General features: G+C 45.6%; 1 long non-coding RNA gene across 1 annotated transcript; it reads right to left on the reverse strand.

Moving 5' to 3' along the window:
- Window positions 1-2,571: 2,571 nt before the first annotated feature.
- On the reverse strand, window positions 2,572-12,215 carry LOC128910418 (uncharacterized). The gene is made up of 3 exons (XR_008466711.1): window positions 12,065-12,215; window positions 8,246-8,426; window positions 2,572-2,772 (listed from the first exon to the last, which is right to left on the reverse strand). It is a non-coding gene; the product is annotated as an uncharacterized LOC128910418 (long non-coding RNA).
- Window positions 12,216-13,962: the final 1,747 nt, after the last annotated feature.

Below are 13,962 nucleotides of genomic sequence, written 5' to 3' on the forward strand. Positions count from 1 at the left end.
GCAACTGCAGGTAACGAAGAGAGGAAAGGTGCGAGGGGGGTTCCAGCATCTATACCACCAAAGTAAGAGAGAAGAAATCCATATTCAGCAACCAGGGTTAGTTCTGAGAGGATGGCGATATTTATACTACTGTGGTGAGATAATTAGTGCAAGCTCAGCATTATTTAGCTGACCCTGAGCCAAAAAACAGCCCTGCTGTCCAACAAGTGACAGTCCTTACTCCGATACTGGTCAGGCTGTGTCCCTGGAGACTTCTATAAAGCAACTTATTACAGTTTGTCAATGTGAATCCCAAAAAGGGAGTATTGTCCGAGTTGCCCCCAAAGGCCACTGAACTTTTACGGAAAGGAGGGGTGAGGGGGAGAAAAGGAATGCTGGACACACACACACACAAAAAGAGGGGGGGGGATAAATATGACATGCTAGTGCAGGTTAAGGGAAGGCAGCCTGAATATGCAACGCAAGTGCAGCCTGAACCCCAACACCTGCTGGATGTAATGGACTCTGAAGTGTTGTTTCAGAATTAATCAAGTCATTTAAAATCATAGCTGTAGTCTCCATTCACTACTCCTGTGCATAAACGCGCTGATCCCGATACTAATCCATGTCGGGTGACTTGAGCAATATATCACCATAATTGCCATTTTAGGGCTGCAAATTGGAGCTAAAATAACCAGATGCAAAAGAGATGGCCATATCATACTCTCAAGATGGATCTTCAAAGTTCAAGGAGAGTTCAAGCATGGAAGAGGCAATAGAGAGGGGTCAAGTGTAAGGAGATTGTTCATGTTCAAGAGGAATTAACTTTACAAATATATTGTTTCTGAGGTGGTAATTGTACCATCTTACAGCTATTCATACCTCATTTAATCTTTGCATTCTTCTCAGCCATTACAGTGATTGTTCCTCATTGAAATAAATTTGATTTTGACAAAATATTCTGTTTTAAAACTGCAAGTCATTTCCCCAAGATTTTTTGCTCTGGAAGAATCCTCTCTGAAACCACACAGCCCAGAAACAGCTACGAGATCTTCAAACTAGAGGCTCAGGATCCACACGCAAGGCGAAAGCACTGAGACGCCGACTCATTTTATTGTCAGGAAATAGGAAGTCAGTCTGCCTTACAGCAATTAACAAATACAGAGCATGAGATCTCATCACAAAGAGCGTCAAGAGTGCTGTTCTCACTCACGGTGCCTCTGTGGGCCTGGTCTTGGAAGCTTCAAAGTATTCAGGCACTTGAGCTACCACAGATTTTAAGGCTACCAACACCAAAATGCCTTTTAGCATTCAAGGCTATTTTTTTCCCATATAATAACTTGTCAAACAGAAGTTCACATAAGCAGAGAAGTCAGTTGTTTTCCGAAGATATGAAGCAAGAGACATGGAGCATTCAAGGCTGGGACTGTAAGAACAGTAACAAATTGTACGGCTTTATTTTATTGAGACTTACAACAAAGTGAGTCTTCTATAGTAAAAGAAGCATATCTGCCATTAGAAAACAGCGGTCCTAACGCAGCTCTGCAGTCCTGTAAAATCAAAACAAAAGTATTTTAACAAGCTGTAGGCCAAGCACGTAAGGAAGTTTTAAGCCGCTCGTCAGCACGAGTTTAAGAAACTTCCTTATCTGAGAGGCTTCTCTTTTTAAGAAGTCACACGAGCCCATTAATTGTGTTCCTCTTCCCAGCTTCAAATTGCACCATTAAAGTATGATTTCAGCTTATTGTTGAACTACCACCAGACACAAGAATTACCGTTGGCATCTAATAAGTCACCTGCACAGCCCGGAGAGAAAACACGCATGCCATTGTTTCTATGAGGCTGGGTCCTAAGAGTCTCTACTGCAAGGCTGTGATTTAAACTTGCTGCAGCTACAACTGCAGCAGACAAAGGGCCAGCTTCTCAGGCAGTGTAAATCAGCAGAGCACCATTGTACTCGGGAGAGCTATGCTAATTCATCCTGGCGAGGATCTGGTGACCTGAGCACGTCCAAACAATGGCATTACAGAAAGCTAATGTGCTATGGGTTACTTGATAATTTCTGCAGCATAATTGGCCAACATGGAAACGTTAGAAATGATTGAAGTTCATAACTAATTGCAACCATTACCGAGACAGCATTATTTATGATTAACTGCATGTAGTAGGCCTGATTCTGATTTCACTCACATCTCATTCCAGTCAGATTTTTGACAGGTAGCTTGTGACGTTTCCTGCGTGCCCAGCTTCTGGAAGGGGCCAGCCCTCACGGCTACAGCCGTGTTCGCAGCATGGGAAGTTCGGCATCATACTGAGAACATCAGAAAAGTCGGGTCTTCGCTGCTTGAATTCTAGGCTGAGTGGAAAAGACTCTGCTTTTATTTCCCTGTGGGCAGAACTCTACTAGCCCACCCGCGGGTCACTGCCCGCCACTGCTTCGGGCAGCCTGGTGACTTCTCCGCCTCTGGACTCCCATATGTACGTGGCTGGCGGGTAGGGTGGGACTACTGCAGCCTCGTTGGACGGGTTCAGCGCTGGCATTACCCGGGTTTCAAATCCACACATGAAGCTGTGTAGGGAACTGGAACAGAGCAGATGTCCTCAAGAAGCTTACAGCGCATTTACCGCACAAAGTAAACATCTGGAATCAGTTTTCTTCCATAAGTCTGGATGGGAGCTCCGGGGAGCCGGCCGCTCTTGGAGGTCTGCTTTCAACTGTTGGTGCTCAGCTTAGAAACCTGGCTGGCGGGGAGATGGCTCACGGCAGCGTTGCTTGAATAACTTTGGAACTTCCTGAACAGAGAGAAAAATCAGTGTGAATCCAACTGTTACTCCCCTGAACACAGACACAAACACACTAATGTGTATTTATATATAATATATTTATATAAAAAATGTATGAAAATCAAGTCTCTGAAAAAGTCCCCTGGTTGGACACGCTCATTACGTCTGACAGCAGAGTCAAAGCCTGCAATCTCTTGTGCAGAATGAACAGTTCCATATCTTTATTTTCCCCGAGAGCCCTTGTCTAAAAACAATCATCTGCAAATTATAATTTTTCTCCGCCTTTCATAAATATCAGCAATAGTGCAGCCCTCTCTCCCCCTCTCTTTTTCTTATTCAGGATATCAGGCAGATAAGAGTTATCAGTAAAGGTCATCCTCAATTTCTGTACAGAAATGATCTGTCTCCGGTATGTAATAAACATTTATCCATGCCTTTATTAGCTATATTGGATCTGACAGTTCTGTTAAACCATTTTCTTTCATTTTGCTAGGTCATGACGGTTAATGCTGCTAAAAAATCTCATCACTGCTTTTGATCACTGTATTGTCTTCTCGGTATTATCAGGATTTTGTAAAGGTAAGCACTGGCTGGAATGACCTATTAAAGTTACAGCCCGTTGAGTTCCTGGCTTTTTTCTCACCACAATAAAAAAGCGAAGGAGTGCAAAGCATAAATTCTACTTTCAGGGATATATTTAGTTGTGCAGTTGACATTTAGTAGAGCAGCCACTTTAAGCCCACTTTGCATTGGTTTCACTCCATCTTTTTCACATCCTTGAGTTTCTGAAATGGTGTTGGAAGCCACACCATGGCAAATGAGCCCAATTAGTGGGACCAGGAGGTGGTGTCCCAGTTAACCCCTACCACGCCAGCAGCGCGTTAGGCATCTGCTCAGGACTTCTAAACAATTCCCGTGATTTACGAAGCAGGCTCCATCTGCAGACTGGGAAGCATTTAAAGCCTTTTCATTCACTCTCAGGTGCTCGTCGCAGAGCAGCCTGTATTCCGGACCCCAGCAATACTCAGCACAGCACGGGAAAAGAGTCACCTGCGTTGGACTCCCTGCAATTTTCGCCTCCCTCCACCCAGGTCTATGTTTCAACCACCAGGACAGACTTTCCTTCAGCTTAACATTAGTCAGCTGCATCTAAGCCCAGGGTGCCTTTCTTCGCCAAGAAAAAAACAAAAAAAAAAAATGCCCAAAACCCCACTGCTGACTGCAGAACTGGGCAATATGGGGATATGGGGATACTGCAGATGGTCAAATTGACTTCACTGGAGCTACATTAAATATCCACAGCGAAAAATCTTAATTTCTGCCTGAAACCCTGTTTTCAGTTACGGACTGTAACAAGGGGCTTGAGGTCAGTGATACAAAAGGGCATTATCTCTTCCTGACAACCCACACTCTTTTCTTTTCTGCATCTTCACTGACTTCCAAAGACACATGGGGACGGAAGAATGCAGCAACTCAAAAAAAAACAACAAGCAAAATGTTTTCCTAGTCTCCAGGACAAAAGGCGTATCAAAAAGACAAATGTCTCCGAGTGCTTCTCCATATGCTCTCCATCTCCTTGCGTCCTGCAAGTCTGTGTTCACCACGGTCTGCGTGATATACACTTGCAACAGGAGAAGAGGTTCTACCTTCTCTACAGAAAGGAACGACCACCTTGTATACACAGAGGCTTGCGTCTCTGCTGCCAGGACACCGGTAAGCCGTGGGGAAATGCAGGAATTCCCTACCCTGGCTTTCTGCGTGCCAAAAATCCCACAACTTTCAACAAAGGAAGTCCAAGGGTGTTAACCCCGATGCCCCAGCTAACTTAACCCAAACCTTGCTCCCGGTACCCACATTTGGAGAGAGAGGCCTCTTCCTTGTCTCTAAATGGCCACCCAGCGTAAGGATCTCCCCATAATAATTCATGAACAGGCTTCAAATGGTGCGGGCTTGGAAGTGGAGGCTGGCTCAGACACGATTATCCTTTTCACCAGCCTAAGTTCGAAGTGCGGACAATAGACACACAGACCAATAGATGCACTCTGACCTTGACGTTTCAGACCACCAGGCTGTTAAACAAGAGGCGGGACCCCTGTGGTCATGGGAATCTCCAGCATGTGTTTAAAACTGTAATGCTATATTTATTGGTGAACTTTGCCTAAGCTATCTTTAACATTTTTCAGGTGCCCATCTACTTGCAAAGTTTTACGCACTCTGTATACGCAGACATACACACAGGCATAAGGTGAGGAAGAGAAGGGTAACTCCTCATAACAGCTTTTAGAAGACCAGTTAGCAGCAGCTACTGCCTGCAATTTTTCACCTATCACTCCTGCGCCTTTAGTTCAGTTGATAAATAAAATTCTTCTACTGATCCATCCCATACTATGAACAGGTAAATCTATGCCCTATTGAAGATGAGAGTTTTGGCCCAGAGTTCCGTTTCCTAGGTGTTCCGGTTAAAAACAGCGAAGTGGTTTCTGATGGCTGGGAGCGACCGAATTGTTGATTCGTGTGCTACAGAGAACTCATCTTAAGCAGCCAGCTCTGCCAGGCTGAGCTCACCCTGTACGTTCCTCCTCTACACATCAGAACAGGACTCAAAGCCGATACGGAACAAATTGGTTTTGAAGGGCCAAGTCTTCCAGGAAGATGGAAGTCCTGACGTCTGACTTCTATATGAGCTAGCAGATTTGTGCAAAGAAGAGAGAACAGCCATTAAAATCACCTAATTGACCGATTTGCCAAGTTATTTGTCTTTAAAATGAGAGATTTTACATGTCCTGCTACATGCTGATGAATTTTAGTAGCGGAGAATAAACACGGTCCTAAAAAATAAAATCCATATCCAGATAATGCAGCTGGTAGTTAATGATTACAATATGTGACACTTCAAATATACCGAGTCGATGGCATTTAGCTGATTTGTCTTCCCTTTTTTTCGCTAAGCAGGTCAGTAAAAGAAGAAAAACGGTTGATCGATTAATAAGTTTAACACAACCTTGAAATAAATTACATTCAAAAGCTAGAAGCCTGATTCAGTTTAATAGTTAAATCATTTATTCCTAGGCTAAAAAAAAAATAAAAAAATCCTGCCCTGAAGTCATTATCAGCATGATCCTCTATTTGAAGTGTCGCAAAATGTTCAAGGACGGCCCTTGTGATTTGGCCAAAAGGAAACAACGCACTCAGCGGCTCTTTGCAGGCCAAAGAAAATGGAGACTCCCAGTATGAGAATATTAAATTATTATGGCTTTTGCAACAGGGGGCACGATTGTTAGTGGCCCCCTTCCCCTGACGGCCAAGCTATGTTCCTCCCTGCCGTGAACATTCATTGTCATACCTAATATTTGCATGCTTTGATAATAATAAGATTGTCAAGATAATAGCAGGGAAGTTTCAGTAGAAACTCAATTTTCAAAAGCCAGCTGTGCACGGCCCCAGTCGCTTTTTCTAAGAAGACGCCTTCAAAAAGCAAAATTAAGCCTCGCTCATGAGAAAAAAAGAAAATATTCCCCTCCCGAGAAGAAGAAGAAGAAAGGAAAGAAGGGTCATTGGACAAGAGAGGGATGAAAACCACTTCCTGGAGAAATTATTTTTATATGAGCTTAAACTACTTTTTGTTCCCAAAAGCATTTTGGTCAGTGCAAGCAAATAGGACTGCAAACAGAAGAGCAGGTCTTAAATCAGAGAATAATCACCTTTGTGAGCTTTATTGATTGCACTGATCTAGCTGAAAGAGTTTGGGGGCTTTTCTCTCTCATCCACCTTTTTGCATGACATAACCATTCAACAGCTCAAATGAGGTGGGACATAATGTGATTTTTGGGAAGAATGGTACTATTGTTGAAGTCCACAAAATCTGTATTTCTTAGGGTTTTGGCAAACTTGCTCCTTTGACCACACAAAATAATGGCTTAAAAAAAGAAAGGAAAAAGAAAAAAGTCCGCTCCCTCTTCCCTTTTGCCCTTTATCCCTATTTCAGACTATGTTATCCTGAGTTATCTAAGCTCAGGGACTTTTAAACACTTGTGAAAAAGCTCTGCAGGGTTAAACATCGTTGGCCGAGCCCTCGTCAGAGAAGCAGCCAAACCTCTTTCCTGTCCATGAGGGGGGCTCCCCAGCAACTACGGCAGCTGAAGGCCTGTGCTGTGGCTGTGTTAGGCAGTCTTCATACGTCTCTTCAGTGCTTTTTGCTCCCTTTGGCCTCATTTTACACTTTAATAGCTTTCTTTTCCAGGTGATCTGAATTAAAGTAATTTTCCCAGTGCCATACACTCCTCTCCAACTCAGTTGAGACGCAGAAATTAGCTATTTGCTTCTGGGTTCAGGAACTTACTTTCTGTGAACGGACTCCACTGAGATGCACTGCTCTGCAGTAACCAAAGCCCTGAAGCCCTATTCACCCAGACGGAGAGAGGGGATCAGAGTCAACCTAAGATCAGCCTACTACGAGGCAGAAAACATCTCAAGCCAAGCCAACCATCGCCCTCACGTGTTGACTGTGCCGCCATTTCTGCAATTCAAACAGGTCTGTATGGTTCTTCAGCATAACTAAACTCACAGGGCGCACTTCATACAGTCCGAAACGCAAGTGATGGAATCCCACGACACTTTCAATCATTTCTACCAAGCAGGGAGTGCTCATGATGAGATCTGTATTCTGACCCTTCGTAGGGAAGGGAAAAAGACCAACTTTATCTCTTGGCCTGCCAGCAGAGATCCATCCACCGAGCCCCCTCAGGTGTTTTTCCTAGTGTATAGCAGAAAGCAGACTTTACAGGACAAGTGGCAGTCCACAGTCTGCTCCATTTTTTGCACATGTTTCAACCTTCAAGCAGCTGATGGAGTGACTTACCTGGGAGGTTTTGGACACCATGTGGCTTTATGTGTTTCTGGCCCTTGTAGGCTGTGAGAGAGTCAGAAGCAGCTGGGATCACAGAATCATAGAATCACAGAATCATAGGGTTGGAAGGGACCTCTGGAGATCATCTAGTCCAACCCCCTGCCAGAGCAGGGTCACCCAGAGCAGGTGGCACAGGAATGCGTCCAGGCGGGTTTGGAATGTCTCCAGAGACGGAGACTCCACCACCTCTCTGGGCAGCCTGTGCCAGGGCTCTGCCACCCTCACAGGAAAGAAGTTCCTCCTCATGTTTAGGTGGAACTTCCCATGCTCAAGTTTGTGCCTGTTACCTCTTGTCCTGTCCCTGGGCACCACTCAAGCAGATCAACACTCCCCCCCCAGCTTTGTGTCATCAGCAAACTTGCTGAGGGTGCACTCTATCCCCTCATCCAGGTCACTGATGAATACATTGACGAGGACTGGACCCAGTACTGACCCCTGGGTCACTGGCCACTCGCCACTGACCTCCAATGCAGGCACAGAAACCTATCTGTCACTGGCTTGTGCCCAGTGAAATATATACAGCAAGAGTGAAATGAGCATCAACTACCAACAGGTGAAATGCCTACACTGACTCACGTTTGCAGCGCATTGCTGTCTGAGCAGGAATCATCACAGAAGATGCAGCGCAGAACAGGAGCAAAAGCCGAGGGGAATGCTTAGGCGGAGCTGGAGCCTCAGGCAAGACCCGCTGGAAAGACATTTCCTCAAAGGTAACGGTTCCCCACAGCAGCCAGGAAGCTGCTGAGGGAGTGTAAATCTGTAAGAGAAATCAACAACAACGAACAGAGATGTTAGCTAACTTGATACTCCTAAAAAAAAAAAAATACTAAAGTAGGAATGGCAAGTCCTACCCTCACTTCTGCCAGTACAGCCTTCTTCAGTGAGGTTTGAAGAGCAGATCACAGCGCTAATAATTCATCACTCTTCCTCCCACTGACCGATACGCACAATGGTACCCCACCACCATCTCTCCCGTTAGGAGACAACAAAAAGACAACGATAACAGGTTTTGAAATGCTTTCAAGTACACCCTATAATTCTAGCAGGGTGGAGACAGACATATATTTATGCAAACCCTGTCTCAGCAGCGCAGCCTCGCTACTCCAAAAAGCGCTAATGCCAGGCACGCTCACCTATTTCTGCCTTTGTCACTTCCGTGCTTCAGCCAGCAAGTGGATTTCGGTGTGCCATACATAAGGCTATTTCTTTGTTTCATCTTGTGCTAAACTACCCATTTGCAGCAAAAGAAATCAGCAGCACGTCCGCAGAATACATATCTGCAATACCAACTGCCCCACCGCAGCAACAGCCTCTCTCACTAAGCCAGACTGAAGTACAGCTCCAAAGTGCTTGGATTAAGGATCTTACGGAAAGCAAATGTACTGCATATGTTTATAACCGCACATGCATAAACATGTATGCAAACATCTATACATGCTGTGAAAGAAAAGAAATGTTCTAGAGTGGTAAGCTTACTTGCAACGGGCAACTAAGCACCCAATGCCAGGCACCAATTAAAGGGAGATATTTGTGGCCTCAAATTGTTATTATTTCTGTATTACACCTTCTCCTGTTGTTTGGATTCTCTGGAGTTCCATCAGTGTAAAAGACAGCAGAAAAGCTGGTCTCTAATTCACTGCAAGAAAGTCCATATTTAAAACAGTGAAACTTGTCAAAATTTAACTTCTTATGTTTTGCATAAACAGGGCTACTTGATTTAATGTTTCCCTTGCAGGTGAGAAAGCACTCAACACATTTGTTATCGTGGTACCAGCTCTCGGGGGAAAAAAAAATAATTAAAAAAAAAAGAATCAGAAGCACCTTCAATGTCCGCCGGGATCCCAGCCTCCCACAGGAGGCAAAGGGAAAAGCTGCATCAACCACCAGTACGGGAGGCAGCACCCTCAGCTCAAGTGAGGAGAGCGGAAACAGCTCGAACTCCCTGACAACTTTATTTCTCTCTCCGTGCCCGCGCTCCCACTCTGAATTCCTGATGTGCCACTCATTTGTCCTTTAGGAGCTTACAAGTTGACATCATCATGCCTTTCAGGAGGAAATCTGTCAGTAGAGGATGAAGAAGAAATCAAAGGGGTAGAAAGCAAGGAACAAAACCCAATTTTTAGTCCGAAACATAGGACCTATACAGCATATAGGATTTGAGGGGTTTCCTGGCTTTTTTCCCCCCTTGGACAAGCGAGGGAGTGTGCATTTTGCTGGGAGCTGCTCCGTCTGAAAGGCCAATGTTCCGACTGCTGCCTGCAACACAAGTTTATCCTCAAGCTGGCTGATCTGTTCCTTTGAGAGGGGCAGTATGGGACAGAGAAGGAGAAGGGGAAGTGGGGGGAAGCTTTTCTTTACACTTGTGCTGTTCTGAATGTGGACCATCTGTGCCCCCAGCTGGAGTGCTGGAGATGGTCTGGCACTTGAACCACACCATATTTACAGATCTAAACACAAATGGCTACTGCCTGATTGTTTCATGATTCATTAGTCAGACAAGCTCTCCTCTCCCGCCAGCACAGCTGTTACAGAGTAAACCTTTGTCACTTAATAGGCCTGATTATTACTTTCCATCAAAGGTATTGATCTGTGTCATCTCTACTTAAGGGAAAAGGGGAGAAGCGAAAAGGGGACCAAAATGTGTCGGGAAAACAATAAAAGGTGGGGGTGGGGGAATTAAAAAACAATGACATTTGTATGGTGACTGGAGGCACTGGTCAATACGTTTAATCTCTCCTGGATGTACTGTATTCATGTATTCATTTACCACAGCGACTAGGTTACTCATGGAGATGAAACGTCTCACATGATGTGGCATTCCTTGCACTGCACCAGACTGCTGCAGTCACACAATATGGCCATGCATATAATTGGTCGGCCAAATACACAATGTGAATTAACAAATAGTATTAAAAAAAAAATAGAAATCAATTAAGCCATGCAGCAGAAGGTAAAAATACAGGTTCATCTCTAAATGGCACGAGACTCGATGAAGAGAGTGATAGCGAGACTTCAGACAACCACCCCGGGGTTAAGCCCTCGTCCGCCCAAGTCGGCAGTGCTACCCCAATTTACACCAGCGGAGGAGCTGGCCCTTTTTGTTTAGCAAACGAGCTGGGGATAGGACGTGGTCTGTTACAAAATAGTGATGCAGAGTGTATTTACCACAGCTTGAGAGCTTCTCGTTGCTCCAGCAGCCGCCTGACAAGCTGCCATTGCAGCAATTGCAGTGTTATTGCAAATTCACTCACTCCATTGGCGGGATGAGGTTTGCAACATCCAGATTGAGAGTTTCATTGCCTCTCTGACTCACAACACTCTTATTAGTAGCGTTATTGCTTCCCTGCGGTATTTGAGGTGGTACCTGGTACCCACTGTTCCCACGACCAGGTGGACAGCAGACCTGGCGGCAGGCTCGGCTGTGGCAGTGGGGAGCGAGCTCTCGAGGAAAGATGGTTTCGCTCTCCATTTTCCTTGCGTTTAAGGGATCTTCTCTCCCAAATCCCTTGTCCGGTCCTCTTTCAGACTAAACAGCAGTGAAGGACTGGGAACTATGGGACAGAAAAGGAGCCACAGCAGAAACCGCTTGGCTTGCGCCAAGCAAGCAGCACAACAGTGTCACTACTCGGGCTACCGGAATCAAAGAGGAATAAAAGTGTGACTTCAGAGCCAAACAGGACATATATGAAACTAGCGTGAATGTTTCGAGTCCTGCGTTCAGTTCACTCTCCCAATTTGGGAACAGTTTCAGGAACAACCCCAAATTACTGCTGCTCAGCTATCCCAGAATGCAGTCTTTCTGGGTGAAATCCGCTCCCCTTGTTCTAAGTCTCGGTAGGACAGGGCAAGGAATAATCATTTTAGCCTTTTTGGACCAGCAAAGTCCAGAACGCAAACTCACTCCTCCACAGTAGAGTAAGTCCTTGGTTATACTGGCACGCGCACCTGCAACGTATTACAAGGAGAAAGCAAGCTCTAACACCAAGCAAGCTATTACAGGATGGGACGCATTTTCCACATGAGAACAGAACAATTAACAAACACATAGGCCGCTGGTAAACACTCAAGGGGGATCTTCGAGTTTTCCTCGTGCAGCTTGTTTGCCGTGCAGTCCTGCAAGGACCGCCTCAATTTTTCTCACCTTCCAACAAACTCCTTTTCCCCCCACCAATACCTCTCAAGAGCAGTCTATAAATATAAGGAGCTTTTCCTCAAACCAAGACTCGTGTTTTCAAAGCAAAGAGGTCAGTAAGACGTTACACGGGGAACACCAGTCATTTAAAGTAGAGCACTGCTGAGAGAATGGAGGAGAAAGCGGGAGCCTCAGTCGGTGGCGTGGAAGACCGGCTCTAAGCACTTTGTTTTCCCAAGGTTAGCCTGTCCCCAGGGCCATACCTGCCGTGTCCAGCCAAGGTTCGTCGAGTGCAATGAGAGATGCCGTCCCGGCGTGTCAGTGGGCAGGGAAGCAACAGATGCTCTCACGAGAGAAGCATACAGGCGTGTGTGCAGCTATGCCATGGAATATTCTTTTACAGTCCAGCTTCCACCCAACGCTCTGAAACAGAACAAAATTCACGTGCTTTTCTTACTAAATCTGTGCCCCTAAGAAAACCCGGCCTTTCCACACCAGTATTCCCCCCGTCCCACTAAGATCCCACTTCTACCCACTCACTCCCACACCCTGAGGCATATGCATTTTCACTGGATGGAAAGAAAAATCAGAAGACTGCAGCACATGACGCCAAGCCAGAGCTGTGGCACACACAATCCACGGGAAAGTGTCGCTTGGCAATCCTGCGTGTGCTCAGCTTCCCGCCAAGGGCCCGGCGTTGTCCCTGTGCCAGAAAATCAGCCATTCAGCTAACAGGCAAAGCAGCGGCCACAGAAGACAGAGAAGCAGAAGGGAGCCGTCAAACCCAAGAGACACGCTTGCTCTCTTCTCCTCGTGCGCTACAACAAATAGCAGGGGGGTAGGGGTGGGTGTGGGAGTGAGGAACCGGAGAGATGTTGTAAATTTTAGCTTAACCCATTTACCTTTCTAACGCATCTAGGAAGAAAACTGCTCAGTCAGTGGTTAAAGAGGGATCAAACCCAATGTACTGAGGCGATACCTTAAGAGCTTCGGTTATGAGCGAAAACCTTCCCATTGATGAGCTGTCTTGGAATGGAAAACAGTGACATTTTGTCACTGAATCATTTAGAAGCAGGCTGAGTAAAACAGTCAGGAACAGGCTGCTAGGAACATTCCTGCAGTAGGCAGGTCTTTGCCATTGCCGATGCTTCATTTTCTTCCCTTGAAAATGATGTTTGATTCTGGCAGTTGGTGGCAAGGCTAGAGCAAGAAGCCAGCAAGGGAGAGGAAAGACGCACACACACACAAAAGAAACAAACAAACAACAACAAAAAAACAAACAAAAAACCGCACTCAAGTACCTTTTGAATAAAGACTTTCCAAAATCCGTCCTTTCTGGGAACTTGCTGAGGGTAGGGTTCTATTACTGTTTCATAGAAATGGGTTATCCTTGGGATGGCAACACTGCTCATCAGCTTCACTAACCTTTTTAACGAGGTGCTGCTGAGACATGCCAGAATTATTTTTCTTCCTGTTCTCATTGATGCAAATCAGAAGCAATTGCAGAAAAGCCCAACAGCACACCTGCTCTCTGCTTAGCCCAGCAAGACCCTGGCTAGACAGCATTACCGGCAACATCTCTTCAACTTCACAGCAAAATTCAGACAGAAAACTTTCTCCTGTAATACATAACAGAACCTGCCCCAACACCCAGAGTGATGTATCTTTCTTCCTAAGCTGACAGACGCTAATGGCCCCGGTGGATTTCCCACCTATTTCCAACATGGAGATCCTCCCTTCCCCTGTTGTTTAAAATAAACCCTTCCGACAGCCTTGACAGGCACAGGAGGCCTAAGGCACCAATGACGTGCCAAAAGCATGGCTCTGACTTTGCTGAGAGTAAGACAGTCAATCGCATTATTTTTCTCTCACTTGTGCCTCTGTCACTGTGCTCAAAACAAAGCTGAATTAATTCACACCTACATAAAGCAGAGGTTTAACAGGTCAGATCCAATGGTGACAACTGACAGAGCTCCGCTGAATCCAAAGGATCTACTTTGCCTGACTATTTCCTGGTGGGAAGACCTTATCTCTGAGAAACAGTATAATGCTCGCAACATCACTGAACACCTATGAGCCATCAACTGCAGTTTCGAAAGGACTGCGGGGACATCCCACCAGAGCTCTCCTGAGGGCTGCTTTATTAACTGAGGGGTTGTTC

This window comes from Rissa tridactyla, chromosome 5 (genome assembly GCF_028500815.1).
Source record: "Rissa tridactyla isolate bRisTri1 chromosome 5, bRisTri1.patW.cur.20221130, whole genome shotgun sequence".
NCBI lineage: Eukaryota > Metazoa > Chordata > Aves > Charadriiformes > Laridae > Rissa > Rissa tridactyla.